The sequence below is a fragment of the Amphiprion ocellaris genome, chromosome 16, assembly GCF_022539595.1.
Source record: "Amphiprion ocellaris isolate individual 3 ecotype Okinawa chromosome 16, ASM2253959v1, whole genome shotgun sequence".
NCBI classification, from domain to species: Eukaryota; Metazoa; Chordata; class Actinopteri; family Pomacentridae; genus Amphiprion; species Amphiprion ocellaris.
This window is the reverse complement of record NC_072781.1, coordinates 8,573,064-8,596,068: the sequence shown is the minus strand read 5'-3', so window position 1 is coordinate 8,596,068 and position 23,005 is coordinate 8,573,064. Positions and strand designations below refer to the sequence as shown.

General features: G+C 39.9%; 1 protein-coding gene across 3 annotated transcripts in view; it reads left to right on the top strand.

The window, feature by feature from the left end:
• Positions 1–23,005, top strand: part of LOC111575536 (protocadherin-15-like) — a 207,642-nt gene that overhangs the window by 17,663 nt on the left and 166,974 nt on the right. For all 3 annotated transcript variants that reach the window (XM_035953017.2, XM_055018618.1, XM_055018616.1), the window contains exon 2: positions 15,886–15,941. The gene's annotated coding sequence lies outside the window, so the exon portion shown is untranslated. The remainder of the gene's footprint in view (positions 1–15,885; positions 15,942–23,005) is intronic.

The window sequence follows — 23,005 nt, the reverse complement described above, 5'->3', positions numbered from 1 at the left end:
ACGTACAGACAGCTGCTGTAAAGGAACATATAATTAAATGCTTATTCCCAGGAGAGGAAGTCTTGTGTTGGCCAGGACGGTGTGGAATTGTGTAAGGCTTCGGTTAACAAATGGACAAATAATGCATCTGGGGGACAGTAGATCATATTTCCTGCTGTGTATGTATTACTTTGCAATGATATGACAATATTGGTCGATGCGTTGCAGTTTTCTGACAGCTGGTGGTCAACTGTAGTCATTTTGTAGAGTTTTTTTGCTCCGTTTTTTGCTATGCTAGCACGCACATTTATTGCTGGCTCAACTCTACAGTAACAAAGACCTCTGCTCACATCTTAAACATGCTGCACGGCATTGTTATCGCATGTGCACTATCTCACCACCAGTCATTTTGCACTTTTTCTTTATCTGAATTTTTATCATCCAATTTAAAAGCACAACAAAAATGAAGCAAGCAAAATCTGAGGACATGAAGTCATTTCAACTTGTTAAGATTGGTTTGGTTTGCCGCAAGGTTTCTTCTTGGTACCATCTGTTTCAACTTTTAAGCACCACAGTATAGCGTGGGCTGTAGTTAAGGCCAAAAAAAAGAATAAAAAAATACTGTACCTCATTATATTTTTCTTTCCTTGCGATAACCGCTGTGGTCCCTAGTCCACGCTGTTTTTTCCCTGTTTTTGACATTTTACATCAAATATTTCATTAATCCAGTCTAGCAAGGAGCTGAGAACACTGTTTGAACATGACAGGCTCAAGGGAATGAGGAGGGATGTGCCTTTAATGAAGAGGATAAGGTTTTAGCTTGGGAAAATGAACACCAGCAAAGAGTGGGAATTACTTCTCTGTCGCTTTGAAGTTAATGTGAGAGCCTCAATTAAACTGAAAAAAAGAGTCCTATTTTTTCTGCACTTTGCTCTGCTTAGCAGAAATCCTTAACCTTTTGCGTATAGTCTTTTCATGTGCCTTGGACGTCGGTGCTTCTGTGTCTTGTTTCACACTCCACAAGATGAGGAATTGTGTGGGGTTTTTTTGTCATTTTTTTTTATTGCTGCATGTGATATGACACTTTTGGTTGACAGCAGCGTGTAAATGCACATGGTCAAGGCCCATTACCTCACCAGTGAGTGGTAGTAAGCCATTTTTTTTTCAATAGACAAAATTACTTTTTGGTTCAGTGAAATAAGTGATTTTTTTCTCCATATGTGAGGATAAACACTTCCGCGGGGATTGAAAATGCAGCTTGCCAGAACAGTCTGTTTCAGTCGTTTCACAAAAGGAAAAACAAGATATACAGAAAAAAAAAAACATGATTTCATCTGCATAAAACAGGTACCTCACAGTAATCAAATTTCAGTGTTGCTTTGATGAAAATTTACAATGATGTGTGCACTTTTTGGGGAAGACATTATATTTCAGAAAGCTGACATTGTGGATTATATCATGAACTGTATAGACACATAAAACTAACAATGTGTGTGCACACTACAGTGATTCAGCAGCAGAACTGAGCTGATTCATTGGTATCCCTCAAGACTTGGCACTGACTTAAAAGCACATTACAGTAAAAACGGATTTAGTGAAACATCAGCTTTATTTCCAGGACAATTCCTCTTCGACTGCATCTTGTGTATTTCAGATATGATCCTTAATCAGGAAGTTTACTGAGGGACTGAGAGCTCAGGCTGGGTATGAAAGAGATTCACTCTAAATTAATAGTGTTATTTTGCAGGTAAATTCAAGACAACACTTTAAAATGTTTGCCTGCAAAAGGGAAGAGACTAGAGACTAAGAAAGAACAAAAATGAAGAAAAAACTAAACTAAATAAATCATTATTATGAAATTGTGCAATTAAATATACAATAAACTTTTCTCAGAGCTACATTCTTTTAGGACAGAATTAGTATAAGCATGTGCACAATAAGCTGTAGCAAATTATGTAACTTTTGAGCGATTTGTTTGGGAAAATGACTAAATATTTGTGTCCTAGTGTTCCACTTTTTGAAACGATCTGGTTACATCTAGTTAATCAGTCATTCTTTAATTTCAGCAGCTCAAACAACAAAATATATATATTTAAAATGTCAGATTTTGGCATGTTTTTTAATTATTTTGATCCTTGCAGCATCAGAGAGTATTAAGTTGCACTGGACTACAGCGAATAGAGAAATATACAGAATCTCCTTGGTTGAAGGAATCACTTCATGCTGTATTAATATAGTTCATAGTAGTTACACTAAATTTGCTGCTTTGCAGTGACAGTAAATGCCTCTTCTGAATGACAGGACATGTGAGAATACTTTAGATTATGATGTTCACTATTGAGCTGGTACATAACTGTAAATTTCTCCATTGCAAGTGTACACAACATAACTAAAAATAGTCTGATCTTACTTTTTTCTCTGAGGAAAACATCCATCAGAGAGGACGTCAAATCAAACCTATTGCCTGAATGTGCTCTGCTCTTGTCTAATCCTTCACCACTTTGTACCTCTCTTATGAACTCTCCCGAGAACGCTGATAAAACCAGATGCTGGAGGGCTATTTATACGCCAAAACTGCCATTTGCATCCGAAAGCCAGTTGGCAAGCACAATCACCGTTCTCATAACACCCACAACAGGGGCCTCTTACAAATATTTCCTCCAGTTTGACAGTGCATTTATTCAGCTGGCAGGGCAGAGGGGGAGCGAATGGCTGGGTAACCTTGCATGCCGTCGTCAAGGTTATCACTTTCCGAGCAGTGTTGGAGCGTCTTGCAGGTGAGATGATTTCATGACCAATTACACTCCCTCTTACTCATCGTTGCTTGACAATGTTGCTCCCCATGAAGTTGAGAATTTCACTCCAGTTAGAGCTGAACTTTGCTGCGCCCGTCCTTCTAACTTTACATTCAGCCAAACAGATTCATCCCTGCATTGATTTTTACCGACTTTATCACGAAACCTGATGATGAATACTTCTGAAACAATTTTTTAGAAGTAAGGCCTCTAGTTTGTGATGATTGCCAGGGCTGTTGTGTATATTTAGAAAAAACTGCTGGACGGCATCCATGCTGATGGATGTGGTGGGAAAAGAAGTGAATCTGGAGCGAGTGCAGTTTCCGTGCTCACAGGCTGTCAACCTGCCAGCGCTCAGCCGAAACCTCAAGTGATTGCACACAGAGTCATACAAGGACCACACAGGCCAGAAGAAACTGCGTATACTGCAGAAGGCAATACGCAGTTGGAAGTCAGTTTGATTTATGCGTTCATAAATCAAAGTCTTGATTAATTAACCTACAATTTGGTTATTTAACCCTCTGAACCTCAAGCAGTTTCAACCTTTTTTGCTCCTGTCACATTGTGGGGTCATTATTCTTTGCAATATAAAGTCCCGCACCTCTACGGAAACAGCACAGCAATGAAGTAGAAGTAACTCCAAAATGTCTTGTGTTCAGTGTAACCGCTCCAATGTCATAAATCACAAAAAAAGAAGAAAAAAATATAGTTCCTTACTTGTGTCCTCTGTGCTCTGTGTAACCAGTCCCTGCAGTTCAGCTCATTTCAGTGAAAAAGTCCCTGAATTGTTCTTATGTGACAAGGAGCGCTTGTATTTTTGTTTATACCAGAATCTATTTCATGCAAAGAGTTTTTTTTTTTTTTTTTTTTTTTTTTTTTTTAAATGAGACATGTAGAATAAAGTGAATAATGAAACATCACGATTTTAGGCTTAGAGTCAGCACGTCACAGATAAGTAGTTCAAAGACCATTGGAAAAGTTAAATGCAATAATTATTTCTGTTTTTACAGTTTCTTACTCTGAAAAATGGTGTAAATTTGATTTATTTATTTTTTTTTTCAGATAACATGCATTGCAAACAAAAAAAATATTCTTTCTCCTAATCTTCAGACAAAAATCATATTCTTTTGACTAGGAGAGTAATAAACATCCTCCTTTGTCTTCAAACAATTTTACCAGATCAAGGGATCACAAATGAAGTAGAACACTTTTATGTTGGTGCTCCTTTGAAGGTTGGCATTTACCCTGAATAGCCTATACATGTACAATTCTTACAGAAACATCTACCTGATGCTAAGCTAGGGCACATTATCAGTGAGGTTACCTGGAGTCATCAGGTGTTGCTGGTCTTTCAAACATCACACATCCTCGTCCAGATGACCCAGCCAGAGTCGATCAGCCTTTTGTCCTCAAGAGTCGGAGCCATCTTGATGAAGATGAAGTAGAAATGGCTCTCCCTCTTCCCAACCCCCTGTGAAAAGCATTTTCAGAGACAATAATGAATTACAGTTTGCATCGTTTTGAATGTTTTAATGACATTCATGCACTTCATCTGTCTTGCATTCTGGTGTTTACTTTTGTTTAGCAACTTGCAGTGTTGTGGCCGTTTCCTGCTGTCACACAATATTATCTAGTCACGTTTGATATGCCCGTTGTTGATGCTTGTTACCATGTTGGAGAAAAACCATGCGGTGCATTAAGTCAATCACCCCCTGTAATTATCGACCAGTCAGTAATAAACCCACCACTAGTCCCTGCTGCCAGCTCCACATTCATTTTTCCTGTGCACATTCTCAGCTCTTTTGTTCTATTTTCCTGTTGGAGAGAAGCTGGAATTTGCAGCCTCATCTTCTTTATAACAACACAATGCAGAAATCCACCACTTAAACTCATAACTGTGCTATTAAAAGGCACAGTAAGAAATTTTAGGTGCACCTAAATTGTGTGCTTTTCCCCCTAAATAATAAAAAGTTAGATGAAATTAGTGCATCCATTGGGAGAAGTTGGTCAGGAGACCTGCATAGGTATTAGCAAGCTCCAACTACAGAACCACAAAGTCAGCCTTATTTTCTCTGGCCTCCCTCGGGAGCTCTGCAATGACTCCTGTGTGCTCTGAGCAGCCTGGTAACCTTGAAATGTAACCTTTCCAGACAGAGGTGTTGATGTAATTGTACCTCAGAAATTCTTCCTTTCAACACTAGCGGGGTGATAATTCCAAATAGGCTGATGTTCATTCAGTTCTTCTCTTTTGGATAGACTCCATGTGTGCACCACTGTTGCTTTGCCTCTTTTCCAGAAGACCCTGAGGATTCTCCGCAGCCACAGAACAAACTGGGGGCAGCATTTGTGGATCTTGCAGGTTGTGTCACTCGAGCTGGGAACTGAGCCAACTCTGGCTTTCTATAACTACGTGTTGACCCTCCTTAAAAAGTGTCTCTCAGAGGTCAACAGCCTGTGTTGGTTCTGCAGGGGTGATGAGGGCATCAGTCTCCCAGTTCAGCTTCTCTGTTCAGGTCACTAAGGAGTTTGGAGGATGTCAGTTTATCTGTTCCTTTGTGCTTGAAGGCTTTCCGCTTCTCTGCCCCAGTAGTTGTTTTTTGTGATCTGAAAATGGTTTGCGGATAAATGCTGATCTTTTTTTGTGCTTTGCCGCTTCTTCACCTCCGATGTTGTGCTGGTCTTCTTGGGTTTACGAGCCTTTTCCTCAGCATCACTTGCAGTTTTACCGGTGGTGCAATTTGTTGAACTGTGATGAAAGGACACCATTGAAAACAGCCTTTATCAAAGCAACATATGACTATGACATTTAAAAGTGCCGTCTTGCACTTGTAAGGCTGAAAATATAAAAAGAGTTCCTCACTGCTTTAGGCCTCGTTAATGAATTTCTGAATATGGAGAGAGAGAAAAAAGGTCTCTCTTTTTTATTCTATTTTTTATTTTTTTGCACTCAGCAGGATTGTGCAGTAGCCATACACACCTAGTGATCTAAGTAAATTAGCTGTGAAATGTAGACTTGTGCTGATGTCAGGTTCTAACTGAAGCCCTCTTTCTCATTTTTTACGTTAGAAACTGGAGCATGACAAGCCCTGAAATTAAAAAGTAAATCATAGATCACATCAGTCAATTTTTCAGTGGAAAAAGACAACACATTCATTTGCTGTCTGCTCATGTCAGCCCTTTTCAGGGTTGCTGCAGAGCTGGAGTTCTCCTAAGATTATACTGAGAGCTCACTTCCTGACAAATATGCAATATAAATTATTGGTATCCGACACAGGCTATTTTCTCCGCCTGTGTGCCCCTAAATGTGTTCCCATTTTGTTTCTTACCTTATTGTTCAATATGATAGGTTATGCAGCTAAATTGGGCACGTCACCCTGGCTTATAGATGTTTTCCTTTTCGACCTTAAGTTCATACAGTAGAACACAGTGCAAGAGAAATTGCTGTGGTCCATTTATGTTTATAGTTTTCCGGTAATCGATTTTCATTTGCAGAACCCAGAGAAAAATGTGGGCCACCTTTGAAAAGGCCACCAATGCCTCAGCAATCAGTGGTAAGAATTCTTTTCCTTACTGGTTTCATAGAAAAAGCTCTACCCATCAATACTTGTATGTTCAATTTTACACAGTAAAGTACTCAAAGACATCAAAAATTATACAGTTTACCCAAACACAGCGCAAGGTCTTCTTATGAAGACACAATGTGAGTCAGACATTCTCTAATTGGGAACATAGCATACTGAATTCTTGCAACAATTGTATTTTAAGCTTTTTTTGGCACAGTCATAGCTCCTCATTTCCTGCAGAGTAAGGTCAATGCTAATTACTAATGGAGTCCCTGCCCAGTAATTGATAATCTTGGTCCTCTGGTTATTCATAGTTCCTTATTATGCATTTCAAATGGACCCACATGCAATTCAAATGACCATTCATCTGTTCATGAAAGGAGTATTCAGTACAATCCAATAATTAAATTATACTCAGTGTAAAGCAAAGCTTATAGTGATAATTCCAGCTGTCATGTTGATATCTTCAACAGGTGATCTAATTTGAATTGAAGGACACATTGAGTGGATCTTTTAATCATCCATCGCTACTGCAACGTTAGTGTACTTTATGAAAAACACCAAATAAAATACTCAAAGCAAATGCTCAGCAATGATAGAATAACTCTTAGATTGTAAAAAAAAAATAATTTAATGAATCACTCCCTAGCCATGGAGTAAATCTTGTTGTCGACAGCTGCTTGATATTGCACAAAAAGCATTTTCTTCTCCTTCACTTCATGAAATCCCTTCAGATATCTAAAGAGAGCGGGACACATATGTTGATAAATCTGCACTCTGTGATTTGAGAAGCGCCGTGCCGCAGTGCCATTACACATGGCTGTCTTCTGTGCTTATCTTTGTGCAAATGACACCATGCTAGCAAAGTAATGCTATGAAATATTACCCACATCAGACCTGACAACGCTTTACAATATGCCGTGACAGTTTATGATGAGGGATGCATTTGAATTAAAACCAGAATAGCACTGGATGGGTGCTTCATCAATATTTTCTTTCTTATCATTCTACTAGTTGCAGACCATTTTCCTCTGGCTGCAGATTTGTCTTGTTTGTGTTCACATTGTGCACCATTCTGCACCATGCAGACAACAATATGATTTACTGGGGAAGATCCTTTCCATTTGTTGAGCTGTTGGCATGCTTTCCTGTGGTTGGCACAGCTGTTTCAGGGTGATGAGAACAGTTCTGTGAATGGCTAAGAGTGAATTTATTTACCACTGCTCCCTTCTGTTTGGTTTATGTTCCACCTCATCCAGCCCTTTTGCATGTTACCCTGGTACACCTACTGTTCATGAACCAAAATAGCAGGTTCATTTGAAAACAACCACATTCGTGCTTCATTAGTGTCTATAAATTAAGATATTTCAGAGAGTAACATATATTCCCTGCTGGATGTACTATTTGAATAATCGGGGCGCAAATAGCAGGCTATGCCACAAGCTTCTAAAAAGAAAAGGATGCCCCGGGCTACAAAAGCACAAAAAACATGCCTACCTGCCAACTTTCTTCAGCAAAAGTATCAGAGTAAATAAGGGTGGGAGGGAGACCTGAGCTTTCTCAGCCTCTTTAACAGTCAAGAAGCACCTGAGGGGAAAAGCCAGCAAAGGTAAAATAAACATCCCACAGGGCCAAGAGAGGCACTACGGAGCACTCATTAATCTTTCAAGTCACTTTGGGTTTAAAACTTGCCCTTGTTTCTCTGCATTTCTACACACATGCCACAAAGGTCATCTGTGTGCTGGATGCAGGCAATCAAAAAGGCAAAAGTTCAAGTTCTGTGCTAAGCTTCTCTGTAGATAAACAATGAATACCAATGCAGTCGTTTCCTTGACCCTTTATAGGCACTCACTGAATGGCTTGATGCAATCTTGAAGGCAGCAAGTGTCTGAGACCTTCAGCTTAAAATGTGTTCTCTGGTCTCTGGAAAACAGCCATCATTGATCATCACTGTGCTGAGAAAGATAAGATAAAGCTCAATAGATTGCATTAGTCTTTTCACTTTGTCTATGGGGTTTCATGGCATCTGCTGTAATTTCCAGGACTAAATGGAAAGATCCGTCTCTTTCTATCTCTCTGTCTTGTGTCTCATTTACTGAGTCCGTCCACACTTTTTTTTCCTAAAGTGGCAGTTTGAGTGCAGCTGTTTTCTCACTAGAGAGTATCTCAATGACTTTTACTGTCCATTAAAGCACATCAGCCATGACACGTGTTAATATTAAGGAATATGTCAGTTTAATGGCTACCACCACAGGTCCAGGACTGTCGAGCTGTGTGTGTCATATGTTGAATAAAATTATAGGAGAGAGGTGCTTTTAGCATCTGGGACTGGCATTGCTAATGAATGGTCTCATGGAGTCAGGGGTTATGTTACTTACAGGGTGGCTGCATTTGTGTACAGGTTCATTCATTCATTCTCCATACCACTATTCAGTTTCACGGTAATAACAGTTGGAGTAGAGTCACCCAGGCCTCTATGTCACAATCAACTTCTTCCATCTCCTCATGTGACCCCCAGCTGTTTCCAGGACAGCTGGGAGATATAATCCCTCCAGCAAGTCTAGGTCGGCCCCGGGGTCTCAGTCCAGATGGCCGTTCATGGTAGACCTAGAAGGAAAGCATCTTTTTTAGGTCCCTGAACTACCTCAGCTGGCTCCTTTCAAGCTGAAGGAACATCAGGTCTACTCTGAGCACCTCAGAGATTTCCAAAGTCCTCACTCGATCTCAGAGGGTGAGCCCAGTCACCCCACGGAGAAAATTCATTTCAGCCACTTGTTTGTATGTTGGACGTAGACAGACTTGTAAATTTAGAGATTTCCCTCACTAAGCTACAGCAACCACATCATTGCAGAAACTCCACCCGACCTTCAGCCGTTGTCATGGTCTCTCTTTCCACTTGGAAGCAAGATCTTGAGACATTTGAGCTTCTCCATCTGCATCTGTGATAGACACTTCACTTGAATGGAAGAGGCCATCCTTTTCCAGGGAAGAATCATGACCTCACATTTGGAGATACTGATCCACATTTCAGCCACATCTCACTGAAACTATTCAACTGAGTGCTGAAGGCCATTCTGTAATGGTGCCAGAGGACACATGCTGGATGCTGTCTTATGTCTTACAATCTATCCATGAAAATCATGACTAGATGAGGAGACAAAATGCAGCCTTGGTGTAGTCTATTGACCACCCTGAAGAGGTCCGACTTACTGCAAAGCCTGTAAACACAGTTCTCACTCCAAGTGTATAGGTACCAAGTGGCAGGTGAACATGACTTTTGCATTCTGTACCCCCAAAGCACTTCCCACATCCTCCCTCAATCATAAGCCTTCTCCAAGTCTGCATACCACATGCCCTATTGAATGGATTGGCAAACTCTTAGGCCCTCTCGATCATCTGTGAGAGTAAAAAGCTGTTTCACTGTGCTGCAGCCTGGAACCCCCATTGTTGAGGCTCGGCTGTTGGTCTTTCTCTCTGGTTCACTGGCATGGCATTAAACAGCAAGGCCAAGGAGTGTGATTCCCTGGTAATTGGCACACATCTCCCTAGCATCTCTGTTGAAAATTGGAAACACTACACCAGTTCAGAGGTCCATGCAGTGTTATCTCACTTTGATAAAACTTAACATAAAGTAAACAACCCTCCATACACTCCAAGAAGTCACTGATCATCCTGTCAGGCCACATTTGATGTATTGTACTAAAGTAAGGGAACTGTTCCAAAATTCTTTCTGGCTAAACCTGGCTCATAAATGTATTTTGAAATTGGACATTATTGAATTTACACCTATTCACACAGAAATATGTACAAATTTCAGTATGGTTAAATAAAAAATTTTAAAAAATGCAAACTTTTACCTGCTCTAACCAGACAGTAGAGGTTGCAGATGCAATATCAAGAGTATAAAACTCCTTGCTGACTTCCTACCCTTCATCACTGACAACATTGAATTTGTTTGAAGCTTAAACAAAGCTGGTGCCACTGTTATTGATGTACGGAGCAAATTTTCTTTTCAATTTTACAGCAAAGACTTATCATAGGTGAACAAATAATGTTGATATTGTTCAAGCCCAGTGCATAGTGTTTCTTTTTTTGTAATGGAGTGTATTGTCAAGAACAGATGCTCACTACTGCATTGCTATATACAGTGAACTTAACTCTGTCTTATAATATTTTGTTCACATTGCACTGACTTATTTTATCCAGAATTGTCTTGTATAACAATACATCCTACTTGCAGAGTCTTTGCCAGAAAATGTTTTTAAAATTTGCCTCCTGGTTCCAAACAGATATCAAAGTGGTATCCATCGTCTCATCTAACTCTCAGCAAAAAGAAAAATATGCATATTTCTCAAGAAGTCAAGTCTTTCTGTAACAGTTTCTCATTTTCAATCTTTCATTAACCATATTTATTTTTCAAATGTCTCAAACAACGATATGAACCACTCTAGTCATTTAGAAAGGGGAACTTCCTGGCCCTTGGACGAGATTGCTAAATCTTAAAGGCGCTTGCAGTGATGAATACAACACTGCCATGGGGAGAAACCATTTTGAAGGTAGAAAAAACACCATATGGCCACCACATGACAAAAATTCAGTGCACTTCTGTATTGTCTGTTTATGTGCACAATTGCCAAAAACAAACTGCCAAATGGAAATTCTGTCTCTTTGTTATTTAGCAAAAATATTAAGAAAAATGTGAAAGTACTGAGCAGCTATTTTAATTTGACACTTAGCTTGTACTTTCAGAGTAACTCATACCACCACAGCGCGCAGTGAGCTGTAGTCTAACCTAATAAATGTGTTCTGTGTCCTGTTAGAATTTAACAGATATCCTGGATGTTGCGCTTGGCAGTTTAAATGCTGTGAAGGCAACTTCTTGCACATTCAAACACTGTCCATGTCCTCCCTTCTTATTTCTCTCATATTTTCCCTCCCACTCCTCGACTCGGTTTCCCTCTGCCTTTTTCTTTTTCATCTTCCCTTTCTCACACTGTGTCTATCATTTCCTTCCCTCTTTCTCTCGCTCCCTCTTGCACTCCACTCTTTTCTCTTGTTTCCTTTGAAGTGCTAAACAATGAGAAGGGCTACACTCCCTGTTAAGCTCGTAGGGAAATCCAGGCTGAAACTGCATGGCACAGTGCAGCACAGCAGAATCTTGTCCTCGGGACCACAGGGGGATGGGAAGGGAGGAGGCAGCATCAGAAGTACATTCGGCGTGCAGTGACAATGACAATGGCTGCACAGAGCCTTGCTCCTCCAAGCACAGCATGGTTGATGAACACTCTGACTTATTTCCAGAGAAGATGCCTGTCTGTCCGTGTCTCTGTGAATTGTCGAGCGCTGACAACTATCTATTTTTGGACAGAATGTGCAGGAGACTTATCAGGTGAAGATTTGCATGTCAAGCCGTTATTGAGTCTAATGATGGAGTCAAAGCATTTCATTAGTCCAGCATGTCAGTGTGGAGGAGAAAGACAATTACTTGTCCTTCCGTTGTCTTTGTCTCCCCTCTCCTGGCCTTTTTTTTTTTTTGTGAATGCAGCTCCAGACATATCCATGCAATGATGAATGTGATTCATTACTGAAGGATGGAATGGGAAATGAAGCAAAATTAGGGATCTGGGAAACAATCCATGACTGGGACATATACCATCGTCTACTTAGGCGTCTGAGACATGTGTTTATCCACTCCCACATGTTTCCTGAAGCTGGATCTTACAGTTACTCACATTATCCTGTATGCACCTCACTCTGAAATCTGATATGTCCTCTCTCTTCTCCATTTTCTACATTTCTGTCTGCCTCTTTCTTTATAGAATGCCAACACTGGATCATGTTCTTTTTTATGACCCATTGTGCATTTAAGTCACTATGTCTTGGAAAAAGCTCTATAATTTCCCCTCTATCAACCACCCAATGCAGGCGAATGCTTGCATAGTGACATGACTGATGCTACATAGGGAATCGTTATGACAACTTGACATTTCCTATTTATTTGAACTCATTTCAGAGTGTAGAAACAGCTTTCTTTCTCTTTGCCTAATCTACAGTGGTTAACCCAGTCAGAGAAGCATGTGAGTTGTAGCACAAGGATTGCCTCTTTTTCAGTAGAGCTGTACAGTCTCATCTAGTCACTGCTTAATTAGTTTGATTACTCGGATGAGGTGAACAAGTATTAAGGTCTTGGTATGCTGCCACAGTTGCCTGAATTCTTAAGCTCTTTGCAGGTTATTTCCTTCCATTAGTAGCACAATTTGATTATTGTTACGCCTATACTGAAAATTATCTGTTTGGGTCGGAGAGACTGTGTCACACTGTAGGTCACTGGCGTTTGCATAAATACATTAATTTGAAGATGGTTAGATTATTAGATAATAGTTCTGTAAACATTTCTGTGTCTCAACATGACATGAGTAATATTATTTGATGCAGACCATTTAAACGTGATTAAATATGTTTCTTGTGCTAACAGAAAAACAGGAGCAATTCCCAATTTACCCTCAGTCAGAAGAGAAAATTTGCATCAGTGTCTTCTCGCTTCAGTACAGATATTGTCAAAGATATGCTCAATCTAGCCTTGATTAAAGATGACATTAGTCTCTCCTGACATGTCAGTCAGATATATGCATTCTGCTATGTTGTAAAATGGGATCTAAGCGTCCTTCCCCTCAAAAAAAATAGAATTTAAAAGAAATTTTCTGCATTTTTGCACCCCTTAACTTCTAGATTAAGTCAAGAAACAGCCACCTGAGAACTAGGATAAAGTTTCAGAACAACAGAGACACCCAGCATCCCCGTAACCATAGTAACTCACAACTCTCCATAGTAACCTGAGAGGAGAGCGATAGACACCGAGCTGCTGCCAGAGGAGCCGTTGACTGACATCGCTCTGAGCAGCATGCATGGGAATAAATTACAGTATAATAGATTTGAGGATATTTTTCGCTTTCCCCTGATTGGTCTGTATAACTTGCTGCTGCTGCTGCTTCTATCGGCTCAGTCTGGTCTATCCTTGTGCTGTCAGTGTCCTCTTTATACACCATGGCATTATCAGCCAAGAATTTGTTTTCACTGTAGGAGAAATGTGACATTTGAGCATGAAAAAAGTGTCAATAGCCGCCATGGTCACTGTGTAAGAGCTGGCAGTCCTATTAGAAGCCACATTACACCCAAAAGAGCCGACTCAGATTGGATTCCTTCTTAAACATCCCATTTACACAACCGATTCCTGCCCAATTAGAGATCTAATATTATGTGGGCAGGATGGGAGAGTTAACTAGCATTGACTTTCAAATTGGTTTGGTATTTTGGTGACAGTACAATCCTACTTTTGGCCAATACAAATGTTTGACAGGGACCAGTGGGTCAAGCAGGTTCATTCAACATATGAGGAGTCAAGGTAAATGGAATGTTTCTTACCTTTGTTCACAGTCAGACTCCTTTATAGATTGACAGATGAAGAATGACGGCCAACATATTCCGGTACAAACAGTCAGCAACATGTTTGACTGAGCTAAGTCAAAGTGTGGTGGAATAATGTATGACTTAAAAACAAACAAACAAAAAACTTGTTTTTTTCAGTCACTGAATATAATAAAATGATAACTGATGTAGGAGAAAACTCTGGGGGGAAAACCACACACGTTCTAACACTTAATCTAGTTAAACAAGATCCGTTCAGTGCTGCTTTGTGCCTTCAGATTAGACCATTTCCTCCTTCTCCTTCCCAGTAGATATAGAGTGAAGAAGGGCCTGCCTTCAGTGTTCAAACTGGCCAATCAGGTCACAGCTCTAGAACAGGTAAATCCATGAGGTTAACAACAAATATAAATGATTTTCTTAAGCTTCTTTTAACTACAATGTCTCAGTTCATAGACAATCAGCCATCAATATTAACAGTTAAAACAAACAAAAAGGAATTTGTACTTTTTTCAAAATTACATCACATATCTACTGTCCAATCAAATTTGACACCACACCTCCTCATCCAACACATAAAGGAGTGACTTCTGAGCCTGGCCTCCTCTTCAGGCTCTGGCACAAGATGGCTTCCACAAGGTACACAGGTGATGGCTTTTAAAACTTAACTTCCTTTTAATATGTCGCTTGTTTTAATCAAACAAACTTAGCTTCCACAGTTCTCCCGGTAGCCACTGGAATTGTAAAATATTGTCTTAAATGTCTACCTTTTTACACAAAGGGGCCTACATGTAGTAATGGAGGGAGGTGGTACCTCCTAACAGTCAGACATTGTAGAGGTCTGTACCACTTTTTGCACAACTCCACTGATGTATTGCTGTAAATAATATTTCACTGGGAAGGTGAAACATTAACCTGCTGGTGGCACTTCACACTGTAGGGGACCGTCAGGTTTCATGGCAGTCCACCCATTAGTAGCTGAGATCCTTCAGTCTTTAGTAAAGTGCTGAAATGTTGGACCCGACAGCCTGGCAACCAACCAGTATGACCTCCCTCGGCTGAATTTAAGAGGCACACTTCCATCCAAGCGGGGTGTCACTTGGATCGACTTTTTTCTTACTTAATAGTTTGAAAGGTCTTTCTGCTAAAAAACAGTGTAACAGTTCTAACAGTGCTGCCTCTGATGTTGTAAAAAATATGTGAGTATTCTAGTTTTGTTTGTAAAAGATATTCTAAAGAGAATTATTTCCCAACTGCCCCTAAAGCCGCATATTGTGAGTATCTTATTGTAGTGAGAAAATCATTTGAAAAGATAAAGTAATGGCTTGTTTAAAGATGTAGCGTGGTTCACTGTCAGGGATAACCTAACCGGTTCCCTGTGTGTCCAGGTTGTGTTTTAACAAGCCAAGCAAAAAAAAAAAATGCAGAATTTTATGCTGTTTACTCGCAAATAAAGGTCAACATCAATTATACGAAACAAAGCGGTCTTTCACTAACTGATAACATGGAAGGACACCGCTCTTTTTGTCAGATATGTATGAGCTCTGATATAGTGATAAAGATGGAAGATAAAGGGTAGGAGTTGAGGAACCTAGTGCAACAGTAGGAATGATGGCTTGAGCATTTTAGAACAGAATCTTTTTTTTTTTAACTAATTTAAATCCTATGAGGTACAGTGCTTCAAAATGTAATTTTATCATGAAACAGGGACCTTTACTTCTACACACCAGCATGATTCTTTCTCAGTGTCCAGTGTACTGCATCGAAATGGGCTCAGCTTTGGTCCAGAAAATTAGATTTGAATCAGATAAAATAAAAATCACCCAGGATCCGCCACAATGCATAACCTTGTGTGGCATAGAGCTGCTCTCCATCTTTGCAAATGACAACCTCAGATGTTTGTAGGCTAGTTACTCTATGCATCACTGAACACTGTAATGGAGACTGACTGAAAATGAAGGGAGATTATCTGACAAAGATATTAGAAAATGCAGTCATGTTCACCAATGGCTGATCTGGCTATTGACAGACATATTGCTCTGCAGTTGTTTAGATGTGATTGATTGTCTTAGATCATGTGTATTGTGGATCTAACAATTCTTTTAATGCTTTTGTGCTCTTTATAGGTATGTGAATTTGACCGAAGGGCGAGATGTGGTGTGATCACGGGAACTCAAATCAGGTATTTATTTCTCAGATTTTATTCTTGGAAGTTTTTGTGTACCCCGTATAAGACTTTGTGCGTGTCTGTTGTGTGCGTGCATGTGTGCATTAGCGTCCTCACTATTCAGCCCTTTAGTTATGCCGTGATTTTGCTCTGGTGGACTAGAGTGGGACGTCTCGGAGACATACTGAATCAGACAGGATGGACCACAGAGGTTTTTAAAGCATTGCTTTTCCATGTTTTATTTATGTCCCTAAGATGATTCACCCTGACATTTGCTGATGCTCTCTGTCTCAAGCAAATCTCTTGCCATCATAAAGCTGCTTGTCCAGGGTGCACTTGGTAAATATTTAAGGGGTTCCCCATTGACCGTTCCCTTGACAGCCAGTGTCCCTGGCTCAGATTGTGTTGTCTTTAGAGTAGGAATTTTAGGGATTACAAAGGTCTATTTTTACATTGAATACTAGGACAGACAGTCGACCACAAAACAAGCAACACATATTTAAGCTGTCAATAACACAGCATGGCACAAACCTGAGCTAAAATATAGCTGTATCTATACATTTCACCTGAATATTGTGAAAATTTTGAAGGCTTTCTAAAATGCATAGAATTAGCAGATTTGATTTCTACCACCAGTTTTACCCCAACAGTGTCTCTGTTCATCACGGTGGCTCTATTTTTGCAATTTGTGTTTTCGTTGCAGGAGGTGCAAAAGCAGGAGCATGCCTTGACAATCATTTCTATCTTGATTCAGCGAGGGAGGCATTCAGAAAACAAAGCAGTTCACAGGAACTGGTGCCTGTGCAGGAAAAATAGATACATCGGATCACCTTATACATATACATCCATTTCAGACTAGAAGGATGTGACTAACAGCCAACTCAGTGCTATCAATGCTAGTCATAAAAAAAGCTGCACACCAGAAATCAATTGATATGGGGGTGGTCTGCTGAATAAAAAGAGCTAAATAAAGCACAAATCTATGCCTGCTGGTGGGTACCACACTCAAACTGAGATTGATGTAATTATTGATAGAATTGCTATAAAATGGCTTTTCACACCAGGTTATTGAGTTTCAGTGGATATTTGTGCAGTACAAATCCTTTTCCAACTGTTATTGCAAAAGCTTTCTAATTTTAATTCTTCCCTCTTTTTTTACGAATACAAATTTGGACTTGTGTTGATAATTTGAATTTCTCTCTGTACGTCTCACTTTCCGTTTATGAAAATCTCCTCTTTCTGAGTTTCTGCCATTCCTTTGTTGTGTAAATAGGAAAAATCTAGTGTTGAACTGAGCTTTTGGTCCATCGCTTCTGAAGCCAACGGGCCCAGTAACTCGCACACAGACACACATATATGCAGTGCAAGTATGCACACAGATCTGCAATCCACTTACTGAGTGACAGGTTCAGAGTTTTTGTGTGAACTGAGGAACAAGGAGGAGAGAGAAGAGAGATGGGATAAATAAAGAGGCAGTGGTGCAGGAAGTGGGGCATGTACCACAGCAAATATAGGCTGAGAAAGTGGTTGGAGCGTAAAGGCGAGTGGAGACAGAGCTGATGGGGTTCGGCATGTTATTCTGCAAGTGGCATGTTTGGCCAAGTACAGGCGCAGACATTTAGGCTCACAGGGTGCCAAGATTGGGATCGAGGTCTGCAACTAGACACAAAAGGCAACTCTAAGTAAGTGAAATGACAGCAGAGGCTGCATTAATGGCTTTAGCAAGAGGATCTAAATCGAAGGACTAATGCATTATACGTTATACACTAATCAGCGGCAACAAAAAAATCTCTGACAGGTGAAATGACACTGATAATTTTGCTAGAATGCAGCGTTCTGCTTCAAACATTGGATCCTGGCATTGGAGTGGATGTTACATTGACACATACCGCTCACTTACAGCTTCTCCCGCCTCACAACACTGCAAAAACTGCTCAGAGGGGTATACTATGAAGCAGTTTGACATAGCTGAGCTTTCTTTGTGGCAAAAACTGAAACCCTAGTCAGAGTTAACAAGGATCACCAAGGTGGTTATGAACTTTCTTTGTGAACTCAGGCTTTCTGCTTCAAACTCTTTGTGCGTTCACACAAAATGGGGCTTTTTTTTAAAAGATATTTTTTGGTCTCTTGTGGCTTTATAGGACAGGTTAGTGTGGAGAGGCAGACAGGAAAGTGGGAGACGAATGGAGGGTGGAACCTGCAGCAAAGGGCTAGGAGCTGGAATCGAACCCAGGCCGCTGCGTGGGGGGATATAGTCCCTGTTTATGGGTCGCCTGATCAACCAGTTGAGCTATCTGGGCACCACAAAACGGGGCTTTTAACACGACATGTGACTCTTCTTCTGCCAAGCTGAAATTATCATGTGCAGCTGCTTCAGTCAACAGGTTGTTTTAATAAAGAACAATTAGGAATATAAAAATGTATTGCAGAAATGCGAGACACGAATGCTGGTAGAAAACTGTTGAATGTACATAATGTATTTGCTATACCGATCAATACAGCTGCTTGTTTCAGACAGCCTTTCCTTTCGGACACTGTCCCATAATTCAGGATATCACTTTAATTTTTGGCCAAATCAAAGTGAAATTAATGTTACGCATTAAATAATCTCTGTAATAAATACTAATAAATTAATCAGCTTTCTAATCTTTGTTCTATCAGCTACAGTACGAGCTGTGTGAACGGACTTGAATGCAAACCAAGACCAAACATAAAAATATATTTATGCGATTTCTGCAACACCAACTAAATGCAGGTCAGCTTCCCATGGCAACGTGCTGCACACAGTGTGCAACACTGTAACTGCATGGCTTCATTCAGTGGTTGTAGTCATGTTCAGCTCAACAGGTGTACAGACAAAACATATTCCCTCAACTGAGAATGTGTATCGCTCATAAAGAATTGTCAGGATATGATTTGGTTAAATGTAACCTGCTACTTACAGCTGATTTTAATTGTGAAACTGAACACAACCGACTCCGGATCAGGTTGTGTCCACAGCATAAGTTACCATTGAGATCTAGCAAGTAAAAAGAGAAAAACTCTGACTTTAACTTTGCAGTACAGCCCTCAGGAACAGTTTGAGGAACACAACAAAGAGTCCAAAGTGTTGATCCAGCCTCCAAACTCCCCAGATCCCAAACTGATTGACCATCAGCAGGATGCACTGGAACACACCCAATTCAGAAGCCCCACCACAAATCTCCCAAGATCCTAGGATCTGCACAATATAAAAGGGTTTTATGTTGTGACTGATCGGTGTCAAACAGACACTGAAGGTACTATTTGTTTTAAGGCCACAGCTGAGCCACAGACTCTGGCTTCATCCTTTTCATCTTGTGATTAATCACATTTGGCATTGTTGTCTTTCTGTCCCTGCCTCTTCATGGGATTTCAATCAGATCAGAGCAGAGGAGAGAGAGAGAGAGCGAGCGAGAGATGCCTTTGTGACAATCCAATTCAGTGTTCTTCTCCTGCTTTACTGTAACACTAATATAATCTCTCTCCTCAAGCCCCGAATACATCTCTCTGACAAAACAGTAATCAGTAAACACTTTCCTCTGCCTTGCATCCTTTAATGGGATGTTAAAAACTGCAGCATGTTTATGACTGTTGTTTCACTCATCTCCAATTTCAAACTGAAATTGAGGGAGGCTGTGCCGTCTGACAACCTGAGCTTTTTCATCTACGCGTTTGTGTGTGCCGTGTTATTTAGCAGTGAAGGTCACCAAGTCTGTCTTTCCAACAGGACAATGTCCCTTGCTACACAGCAAGGTCAGTTAAAGCCTGGATGGAGAACCAGAACATTGGAACCATGCCTTGGCCTGCTCAATCACCAGATCTAAATCCAATCGAAAACTTGTGGAAAATCATCAAACGCAAAATGACGAATCATAAGCCCAAAAACAAAGCAAATTTTTTTGAATATGTGCAACAGGAATGGGCTGCTGTGACAGCAGAACAATGTCAGAAGTTGGTGGAGAACATGCCAAGATGCATGGCTGTAGTCATCAAAAACAATGGTTATGCAATCAAGTACTAACTCTTGTGTGTATCATGTGACTAAAACAGACAGAAAAGACAACATGGACTGCCTGAAAGCACTGTTTTTGGCAGAACTTAAGTGATTTTGGTTATCAAGAAAACCATGGAAAATGGCTAGATATAGGCTCTTTAATTTAACTCTTATTAGCTATTTTTTTATCATTATATTTGTCCAAACAAAGGTACCTCTAGTTGTACCAAGAAATTGAAGAAAACAGTGGTGGTCTAATCATTTTTTCCATAAATGTATATCTGTATTGTGGCCTCTGGTAAAGTCTGGTCTGTTCACGGTGGTAGGAGTTGATTTCTCTACTCTGCTACTGTATTAAGAAATGTTGTTTGTCCATACATGCCTAGTTATTGGTGTATTGCAAGACCAAGTCTGCAATTGCATATGACGTCACAGAACCAGGCAGATACTTAGATCTTACTGTAATTTTATGCAGGGGAAAAGTATTTGTAGTTGTGCTGTTTGAGCTGTTTTTCCAAGTGTTTGCCCGATGAAATTCATATCTGCTAAATGATGTTACAGAGTTGAGGGCGAGGGAATGGGATGAGTCTGTCATCATTTGTCAGCCTATCAAGAGTGATGCCACCCGAAACAAGAAACACAGTCAGACAGAGATGAATGATGGAAACAGGAAAAAGATTTAGAGGCGCTATAAACAAATAAGGGTGTTTGGCCTTGATATCTCTGTCATTGTGCAAAATTGAGGCACAAAATTTTCACATTTTCATGCAACAAATTCTGTATATAGTTTCTGAGCAGTTGATCAGCAGTTTGATATCAAATCTGCATGTATGTTTGCAAAAAAGAAATAGCAAAATAATTTTTAACAGCATTTTTATGCATGTTTAAATGTTGACGAAATGCATTTTAATGCAGTTTTTTATGTGGTCTTTGTAGTAGCTGTTTGTTGAAATTTATTGCCATAATATGATGAACTCAGGCAAATCATTATAAGTTTGTTAATGTATTGTGCTTGTACATAGGGAATTGTCTGCTATAGCGTGCTGTTAACTTTTTTCATTTAAATATTTGCTTAAAGAATCTACCCAATTAGTCAGTGTAATTATTTGCTGCATACCAACAAAGATGAGATGAAATAACCTCAGAGACGTGTAGCGTACTAAGGAGCAGAACATTCCAGAGAAATACACATGGATCCAAAGACCCTCTCCCAAAGCTGTAAATTTGGTAAGACACCATTTCAGAAGACAGCTAACCCAAAATTCACCTCCAAATGGAACATCTGCTCATCGAATGTTTACCAATAAAGGACCACTCATGGCACTTTTGGAGATAACAGGATTCCTCCTACCTCCACTGGAATCTGATGAGGGTCATAAAGTGTCAACTGTGAGGAAAACCACACCTCTGCAGGATTGGCAATCTGACCTTCTAATCTCCCTGCCGCCCACAATTTGGTATACAGGAATGATTTGAACAGTTTAAATCAAAACATTAAAGAAATGCTCCATCACCGGAGTGATGATCTGGACTCAGTCTCTGACACCAGGTTGATCAGGACCAGGATGGAAGAAGAAGAAGAGTAAGTTATAAAGGTATTTGGCCTCTGACCTCTCCTGGACAGTGAAGCTCAACACCACCCACTGGGAGGAACACATCCATGATTGGTTAGATGCTGATTTGCATTTGGCTCCAAAACTTTCTATATAGAGGAAAGTCACTGAAATGCAATTTATCTTTTGGAGAGTTTTGTCTTGAACTCGTCTTGGTTTTTACAAAAATGTAACAGGCTTTCTTTTGAAATTTGTCTTGGGCTAGACTTGGCTTTTTTTTGAAGAATGTAACTTGGGCTTTTAGAAAAATTCAACTTAGGCTTGTAACTGGGCTTGTAAGAATAGCCTTGTACAACACGGGGATCTTAGAAAAACTGACTCTTAGGAGAATGCAACTGGTTTAAGAATTATTTACGAACTACAACAGCGCGAATGCTGCCCCTACATTAACGAGTGCAATTTTTATTATAAAGTGTAGTTTCTACCATTAGGCGTGTTGCAGCCTACACTTCTGCTACATATATATCTATTTTTTGTTCTGCCATATGAGGCTAATTTCTGCAATGATTTTGCAATGATACATATATTCTTTTATTGTTCGTGTGCAAGACACTTTCTACACTTTCTGCTACAGAAGTAGTTTGTTTTGTCTTTTCTGTATTGTTTTTTCTGTAGTCTTAACCAAACAAGTTCCATATATGTGCACAAAAGAATTTGACCTAATTGCATTCATAAATGCTTTAAAGCCCCGTTCCATTACAGTTGGTACTGTTTTGGAGTGCAATTAACTTTTACACCACTATTGTAAAAACAAATCTTCATCAAAAAAGGGTCGACTTGGCTTTTGATCAAAACCTATCAAGGTGACGACTGACACAGCCAAACATCAAGCAAGTGCAACAACAGAAGGCAAAGCAAGCCAGCTAATATTACTTACAAGTCCAAAGCATTAAGGCCAGCTTGGCAGCTGTCTTGCAGCCTTTTATTTTGCAAAGCTCTCGCCAACAGCTAAAAGCCAGTCAATCTTAGATTTACACTTGTGCTTCTTCTTGTTTGGTCATGCTTTGCTTTTTTTTTTGTTTCTTAGCTTTTTCTGTCCATGTCCTTTCTCTTTTTGCCTCATGATGTTCATTCTGAGAGTACCAAAGCCTCCTTACAGCTACCTGTATTCATAGAGGTTTGTGATGTAGTGCCATAATGTGTTATGCACTTCTCTCAGGAACAACATGCATTTAGTGAACATAGTGGGAATTTCATTGTGCCATTCTTATGAGAGTCAGCGTATCATCAAAATTAATTTGAAGCTTTTATTTTAAGATGGTTTTTTTGCACAATCCAACCATCCATTCATTGTCTATACACAGCTTAATCTTCATTAGGGTCATCAGGGGGCTGGAGTCTATCCCAGCTGACTTAGGACAAAGGCAGGGGACACCCTGGACAGTCTGTCGTAGGGCTACATACAGAGATAAACAATCACATTTGCATTCACACCTATGGACAGTTTAGAG